A 9400-nucleotide genomic window follows, 5' to 3' on the forward strand; every position below is an offset into this window, starting at 1 on the left:
GCTTAGCTTTGTTCAGTGGAGGACAACTGTAAGGAGTGTCTGACATAGTTAGTAGGCCAAAATAATAAAGTGAGGTTAATGTCTTGCAAAAAAAATTTTTCACAAATAAACAGGTGGCATACCTAGGTACAGGGGTGGGCTCCTCTGCTGACTTGCAGACGGTGGTAGTTGGCGCAAAGTATTAACTGGTGTAAATGTAGGACAGGGCCCCTGAATATTTTTACTAGCAACAATCATGTCAACAAATTGGTATTGGCAGTGCAATTGAAGGATTTAACAGCACAGACTAAACAGTGGTGGAGCAGTGAGAGGTAATTTTGCAAGTGGGAGAGCACTGTTTGAGCTGGGGGGAACACTCTCTCGTGGGCGGCGGTACTGACGTTGGGTGTGCACCACCACCACCGCCAGAGACACATCATTGTACTATGAGGGACCCTGTGCCAGTGCCGTCGCCCAAAAGTGGGCACACCCACCTGTCCAGGCAAATGGCACTCGCACGGGTGCTTGCTCAAAGTGGTGACCACGGCCCCGTGGGTGGAGTCAGGCCATTTAGGGAGGTGTTAAAATGGCCTATGATGGACATACTGCAGCTGCAAATGGAGGAATTGGATCAGTCACTAAGAGGAGTCCAAAAGCAAAACCTTTTTACAGGAAAGCTACATGTCAGCAGGGGAAGGTGGGGCAAAATAATTAGAAATCCATGATTGGTTCATTTTAATGAAGGTTAGATCATCAACATTTTGGGCAGCCAGACGAGTCCTTTTTTTCTGTCAGTATTGAACCAGCAGCACTGAATACTCTTTCTGATAGCACACTAGCAGCTGGGCAAGCGAGCTCCTGTAATGCACATTCTGCCAATTCAGGCCAGGTGTCTATTTTAGATGCCCAGTAATCAAAGGGGAATGACGTGTGAGGGAGAACATCGATAAGGGAGGAAAAATAGTTAGTAACCATACTGGACAAATGTTGTCTCCTGTCACTTTGAATCGATGCAGCAGTACCTGTCGTGTCTGCGGTCATTGCGAAATCACTCCACAACCTGGTCATAAAACCCCATTTGTCCAACGCCACTTCTGATTTGTGGCCCTCTAACACCTCTTGCATGTTGCCCCCTGAAGCTCGTGTGAGAACCATCACCGCCGCTGTGTGCTGGGAATGCCTGAACCAAACGGTCTACAAGAGTTGCTTGTTTGGTAGCCAATATTTGCTCAAGGTTCTCATGTGGCATGATATTTTGCAATTTCCCTTTATAGCGTGGATCCAGGAGGCAGGCCAACCAGTAATAGTCATCGGTCATCATTTTGATAATGCGGGGGTCCCTTTTTAGGATACGCAAGGCATAATCATCCATGTGGGCCAATGTTCCAGGTGTCAAATCAATGCTTGTGCTGGGTTGAGGAGCACTTTCTGCCAAATCCACATCACTTGTCTCCCGCAAAAAACCTGTACCTGACCTTGCACCACCAACAATTTCTATTCCCCCCTGAGAAGCTTCCTTCTCCCATAAATAATCATCCCCATCTTCCTCCTCCTTCTCCTCCTCTTCGTCCGCAACCTCGTCCCCGAGACTTCCCTGGAGCAGACAATGGCTGACTGTCATCAAGGCTTCCCTCCTCCTCGGCTGCAGACGCCTGCTCATTAATGTGCGTCAAACTTTGCATCAGCAGATGCATTAGTGGGATGCTCATGCATATGATGGCGTCGTCCTCACTGACCAGCCATGTGCATTCATCAAAACACTGAAGGACTTGACAGAGGTCTTGGAGCTTCGACCACTGCACACCAGACAACTCCATGTCTGCCATCCAACTGCCTGCCCGTGTATGTGTATCCTCCCACAAATACATGACAGCACGCCTCTGTTCGCACAGTCTCTGAAGCATGTGCAGTGTAGAGTTCCACCTTGTTGCAACGTCGATTATTAGGCGGTGCTGGGGAAACTTCAACGATCGCTGATGGTTCTGCATACGGCTGGAGTGGACGGGCGAACGGCAGATGTGAGAGCAAAGTCGTCACACCTTGAGGAGCAGGGCTGGTAACCCCGGATAACTTTTCAGGAAACACTGCACCACCAGGTTCAAGGTATGAGCCAGGCAAGGTATGTGTTTCAGTTCTGAAAGGGCTATGGCAGCCATAAAATTCCTCCCGTTATCACTGACTACCTTGCCTGCCTCAAGATGTACACTGCCCAGCCATGACTGAGTTTCTTGCTGCAAGAACTCGGCCAGAACTTCTGCGGTGTGTCTGTTGTCGCCCAAGCACTTCATTTCCAACACAGCCTGCTGACGCTTACCACTAGCTGTTCCATAATGGGACACCTAGTGTGCAACACTGGCAGCTGCGGATGGAGTGGTCGTGCGACTGCGCTCTGTGGATGAGCTTTCGCTTCGGCTGGAAGAGGAGGAGGAGGAGGAGTGGCGAACGCTTACAGCCAACTGTTTCCTAGACCGTGGGCTAGGCAGAACTGTCCCACTGTGGCTGTCCCCTGTGGACCCTGCATCCACCACATTAACCCAGTGTGCCGTGATGGACACGTAACGTCCCTGACCATGCCTACTGGCCATGCATCAGTTGTGAGGTGCACCTTTCTACTGACTGATTGCCTCAGTGCATGGAGAATGTGATCTTTGACATGCTGGTGGAGGGCTGGGATGGCTTTTTTCGCAAAGAAGTGTCGACTGGGTAGCTCATAGCGTAGTACTGCGTAGGCCATCAAGGCTTTGAAAGCTTCGCTTTCAACCAACCGGTAGGGCATCATCTCTAATGATATAAGTCTAGCAATGTGGGCGTTCAAACCCTGTGTACGCGGATGAGAGGGTGAGTACTTTCTTTTCCTAATGAGAGACTCTTGGAGGGTGAGCTGGACTGGCGAGGTGCATATGGTGGGACTTGCGGTGGTGGTGGTGGTGGACATGGCGGATTGAGAGAGGGTTGGTGATGGTATTCTCGATGTAGGCTTACATGCTGTGTTTCTTACCAATAAACTTGTGATTCCCTGACTGCTTTGCCCTAGCGAAGACACCTCCACATTTGCTGCTGTTGTTGTTCTAACCGGTGGGCTTACAGTGGTGGAAGCGATGTAGCGTTGCTGACTACCTGGATTCTGAGCAGGTGCACCAACGGTAGGGGACGTTTGGGAGTTATTCCAGGCTTGCAAGTGCATGCTGGTTACATGTCTGAGCATGCACGTTGTATTTAAATTGTGGGGATTCTTCCCTCTGCTAAATGTTTTTGAGCATTTCTTACAGATAACTTTGCACTCATCATTCGGATCTTGGGTAAAAAATTGCCACACTACACTCTTCCTACTATGGAATACCTTTTTAGGCATTGCACGCTGTGTTACTTTCACCGGATGGCCACACTGTCCTAAAACTGGTTTTGGTTTTGCAAAACTTTTTTGGCCAGAGACGGGCCTGCCAGATGAAAGCAAATGTGATGTAGATGGCTGCTGCCGATCCTCCTCCTCCGCTTCTGAGCTACTGCCAGCGGCACCCTCTTCCCCCAATGGCTGCCAATCTGGGTCAACAACTGGGTCATCTATCACCTCCTCTTCAATCTCATGTTCAGCTATCTCTGTGTCACCGTGTAAGGTGCTATAACGTTCGGGAATGGGCTCCATCGTCTCATCAGGGTCAGTTCCTGGCTCAGTACACTGCGAGGGCAATGTAGTGATGTGAGTCAATGGAACAGCATGACAATCTAGCTGTGGCTGTGCATCAGTGCACTCCATGTCCGAATCATCTTCTAGTGGGCTGTTAACTATTTCCCTTTCCAACCCAGGCACGGTATGTGTAAAGAGCTCCATGGAGTAACCTGTTGTGTCACCTGACGCATCCTTCACTGTTGTTTTGGGGGAAGGACACAAGGAATCAACTTGTTCGACCGGGAGCATCCACCGACAACTGGCTACTTTTCAATTTTGAACTATCCGAAGAGGAGGCGAAAGAGCTAGAGGCAGAGTCAGCAAGGAAAGCCAAAACTTTTTCCTGCTGCTCCGGCTTTAACAGCGGTTTTCCTACTCCCAGAAAAGGTAGCGTTCGAGGCCTTGTGTAGCTGGATGATGACGCTGGCTCAACAACTCGAGACTTAGGTGCTATTTTGATTTTCCCTCTACCACCCGATGCTCCACCAGCACCACCACCACCACCATCAGAATTACCAGATGGCAATGACCGCCCACGGCCACGACCTCTTCCACCAGCATTCCTCATTCTTGGAAAAATGTAACCAAACTAACAACTGTTATACGGTACTGAAAAACAAGGTAGAAGGTGTATGTTAACTTGTTGTGAATATAAATCTCCCTTTTTATGTGTGGGTGAGTGCTGAATAAATCTGGCCCACTGTATTACAGTGTAGTTTCTGTGGCAGAAAATGACAGACTGAGATACCACAGACAGGACTGGCACAGATGCACAGATTTGGCAATATTAATCTCCCTTTTTTTGGGAGAGTAGTGAATAAATCAGGCCAACTGTATTACAGTATAGTTTCTGTGGCAGAAAATGACAGACTGAGATACCACAGACAGGACTGGCACAGATGCACAGATTTGGCAATATTAATCTCCCTTTTTTTTGGAAAATAGTGAATAAATCAGGCTCACTGTATTACAGTATAGTTTCTGTAGCAGAAAATGACTGACAGAGGTACCACAGACAGGACTGGCGCAGATGCACAGATTTGGCAATAATAAACTCCCTTTTTTTTTGTTTTTGGGAGACTAGTGAATAAATCTGGCCCACTGTATTACAGTATAGTTTCTGTTTCAGAAAATGACTGACAGAGATACCACAGACAGGACTGGCGCAGATGCACAGATTTGGCAATATTAAACTCCCTTTTTTTTGTTTCTGGGAGACTAGTGAATAAATCAGGCCCACTGTATTACAGTATAGTTTCTGTGGCAGAAAATGACTGACAGAGATACCACAGACAGGACTGGCGCAGATGCACTGATTGGCAATATTAATCTCCCCTTTTTGGGGGGGAGAGTAGTGAATAAATCAGGCCCACTGTATTACAGTATAGTTTCTGTAGCAGAAAATGACTGACAGAGGTACCACAGACAGGACTGGCACAGATGCACAGATTTGGCAATATTAATCTCCTTTTTTGGGGGAAAATAGTGAATAAATCAGGCCCACTGTATTACAGTATAGTTTCTGTAGCAGAAAATGACTGACAGAGATATCACAGACAGGACTGGCGTAGATGCGCAGATTTGGCAATAATAAACTCCCTTTTTTTTGTTTCTGGGAGACTAGTGAATAAATCAGGCCCACTGTATTACAGTATAGTTTCTGTGGCAGAAAATGACTCACAGAGATACCACAGACAGGACTGGCGCAGATGCACAGATTTGGCTATATTAATCTCCCTTTTTTTTGGGGGGGAGACTAGTGAATAAATCTGGCCCACTGTATTACAGTATAGTTTCTGTGGCAGAAAATGACAGACTGAGATACCACAGACAGGACTGGCGCAGATGAACAGATTTGGCTATATTAATCTCCCTTTTTTTGGGGGGGGGAGACTAGTGAATGAATCAGGCCAACTGTATTACACCACAGTTTCTATGTCAGAAAATGACTGACAGAGATACCACAGACAGGACTGGCGCAGATGCACTGATTGGCAATATTAATCTCCCTTTTTATGTGTGGGAGACTAGTGAATAAATTAGGCCCACTGTATTACAATATACTTTCAGTGGCAGAAAAAGACTGGCAGAGATACCACAGACAGGACTGGCGCAGATGCACTGATTGGTAATATTAATCTCCCTTTTTTATGTGTGGGAGACTAGTGAATAAATCACGAGGATGCTGCAAGGATTATATCGAACGCTGAAGTTGACAACTCATATTTAAAACAGCCATCTATTGAAATATTAAAAACGAGATGGGAGGCTGAGAAGAAAAGGATTATTTCATTGGAGTTACATGCCGGAACGCTGGTAGAGTACTTTAAGGCCAAGAGAATCCCTAGGGGATTAAGGCCTAATTTAAGACCTACCCTGTTGCCAAATAATATGCAATTCTGTGCAAAATTTGAAGCAATTGGCAATAAGTATGCTTTTGACATCATGCTATTAAATATAGAATTCTTGAGGAAAGAGATTGAGATTTTGAAGACCAAACAAGAGGAGACGAAAAATACCATTCTGTCCATTGCTTCAGCTGATGACTTTGGTCATATTAATTTGAGATTGGAAGAAAAACTGTCTAAATTTAAAGCTGGATTGGAAGATACCAAAAGATCTAAGTGGTTCAGGGATCTGGACGATTACAACAATGGCAGAATTTGTGGTTGGCAATTTAAGAACTCTTTCTCAAATAGACCGACATCAGGACCTGGGCGTCCTAGAGGTGCTCCTAGAAGAACAAGGAGACCTCGGAGAGGGTCCAATGCGCAGGCGGCTTTTGGCTTTACAGGTGGTGAGTCTGACTCTACAGACGAAGGGGGTGTGATGAATACGACTCGTTTTTTAGCCAAGGAGTTGGTGATTCCCCAAGGAGACGGAGGGGCCACAGGGGTGGCAGGAAACATAGAAAGAGAGAACCAAGGCTTGGTGACGAGGTCCAAAGGGAAGAAGAAATGAATGAAAGAACTTCTTTGGTGGTAAATATTTCTTCACTAACCCTTTCAGATTTGCAGGTTAGAGTGCTCTCCAAAGGGCTTTCCTTTTGCCCCTCAAGTAGGGTGAACTGGTTTAGTATTGACAATGATTTATATCTGTTTTTTAGACGTTTGAAATTGGCGACATTTTTTTCAGGAAAAGAGAAGGCTGTGGCCTTGGACCCCCGGATACATCTCTCCCTCGATATATTTGGGCTCTACAACAGTAGTGATTTTGTGCCTCCGGTTCAGGATCCTGTTGTGGAGACCTTTTGTAAATTGGTAAAGGCTGATGTAGCCGGATTAAAACATGAGGGGAGGAGATTAGGTCTTCCAAATTTAACATATGCGGAACGTAAAGAGATTAAGATTTTGAAAAATGACAAATCCATCACCATCAAGGCAGCCGACAAGGGCGGGGCCTTGGTGGTGATGGATACTGCATATTATGTGGGGGAGATAAGATCACAGCTTTCTGATATGGAGGTATATGAGAGACTTCAGGTGAACCCAACCCAGAGATTTAAATTGGAATTGGATATGATAATTGAGGAAGCACTGAATAGTGGTTTAATTGATGACAAATTGGCCAAATATCTTAAAGTTGAACATCCAGTGGTTCCTGTCCTGTACACCCTCCCAAAGATTCATAAGGACCTACAGAGACCCCCTGGCCGTCCGATTGTGTCGGGCAGGGGCTCTCTTTGCAATAAGGTAGCAATCTTTTTAGATCACTTATTGAGGAAATTTGCGGTTGCCGCACCATCCTATGTTAAGGACACAAGTGACTTTATTAGGTCCTTGGAGGGTGTACGGGTCAAGGAATCCACATGGCTGGTGTCTTTTGATGTTACTTCGTTGTACACATCCATTGAACATTCCAGGGGGTTGTCTGCCGTTGGTGTGGCGCTGGCCGGCTCCGACATGGCTCCTGATTGTGCACGTTTCGTCCTGACGCTGCTGGAGTTCATCCTGGGGAGGAATTTTTTCCTCTTCGGTGATGATTTTTTCCTGCAGCGCCGTGGGACAGCCATGGGGTCCAATGTGGCCCCCACATATGCAAACATCTATATGGCTGTCCTGGAGGGCGAATATGTGTACAAGTCACAGTTTTGGAGCCATGTGAGGGGCTGGCGGCGCTACATCGATGATATCTTCCTGATTTGGGATGGGGAATATAATGAGCTTGTGCATTTCCATTTATATCTGAATAATATCTACCCTGGGTTGGGGTTCACTATGGAAAGCTCTCAGACCAAGGTACAATTTTTGGATACAAGTGTTTATAAGAGTGATGGGTTGTTATACACTGATTTGTTTGTTAAACAGACAGACAGAAATAACCTTTTATATTTCTCTAGTGAACATCCATGAAGAATGGTAGAGTCTCTCCCATGGAGCCAACTCTTGAGGGTCAGGAGGATTGTCTCTGATGATTCTCTAATAGACACAAGGCTCAATGAGATGTGTCAAAAGTTTCTTATGAGAGGATACCCTAAGAGGGATTTGGATAAATTTAAAACAAAAACATTGATTAAAGGTAGAGATGAGCTCCTGACTCCCAGATTGGCTATTGAATCTAAAAAGAGAGTACCATTCGTAACAACATTTAATAGTCTGAGTGGCCAGATTTCGGGGATAATCCGGAGACATTGGTCGATATTGAGTAGGGGACATAGTAATGTGAGTGAGTTCCAATCACCTCCGTTGTTTTCATACAGGAGGAATAGGAGTTTGAAGGATGAGCTGGTGACTTCGGATGTGGGCAGCACTAGGAGGGACCTACAGACTACTTTGAGCCGTCCGAGCATGGGTAATTTCCCGTGTCTCGGCTGTGCATGCTGCAATAATCTTCTTAAAGGGGTGGTGTTTTATCACCCCCATAATGGGAAAGAGTATGTGATACGGAAACGTTATACTTGCAGAAGTAGTTTTGTGGTGTATATCCTGAGCTGCCCTTGTGGCCTCTATTATATAGGGGAGACCACAATGGAGGTTAAAGCAAGAATTTCGAAGCACAAAAGCACTATTAGAAAAAAACTTACTGATCTTCCAGTACCCAGGCACTTTCATGATCTAGGACATTCAATTAATCAACTCAGATATCGCGTCATAGACGATGTACCTATATTAAGACGTGGTGGGGAACGTGTTTCTCTTCTTAAGAGAAAAGAGTTAAAGTGGATATATGAGTTGGATACCCTCTCCCCAAGGGGTTTAAATATTGATTACCCGCAGAGTTGTCTCTTATAGCGTTTTGTGTATCCATTGTATTTTTCTCGTCGGTATGATTTTGTTTTTAACCATGTTATATACTATCTTATATTGTTAGTACAATAGAGGTAGTAATAATAACAGCTTCCTTAATATGGAACTGTCCCCTACATGTAAACACACATGCAGAAAATGGCATAGGGTGGTTTAGATACGAGGCTCCTGGGATTCGATCGTCATGTTGAGGTTATGGTATTTGATGTGAATGTACCATTTTGTGCCTATCCATCTATTGGTATTAGGAGGAAAATGTGGTAATTAGAAGGGGAATGTGGTTCTTCTACGTGCTATGAGTTATTGGTATGTGCTCATCCCTTTATATGGAGATATGTGTTCTGTTTATATTTATATAAATGATTGATATTTATTATATATTATACATATGTCTCCATGGATGGTTTATGTTATATCAGGATGGTGGTTTCTCCCCGTGTATATGATTTCTCATTTCAGGTCCATACGGAAAGACCGGGTGTTGGTGGAGATGCGTTATTATGTATCT

Source organism: Ranitomeya variabilis, chromosome 8 (genome assembly GCF_051348905.1).
Source record: "Ranitomeya variabilis isolate aRanVar5 chromosome 8, aRanVar5.hap1, whole genome shotgun sequence".
Taxonomy (NCBI): domain Eukaryota; kingdom Metazoa; phylum Chordata; class Amphibia; order Anura; family Dendrobatidae; genus Ranitomeya; species Ranitomeya variabilis.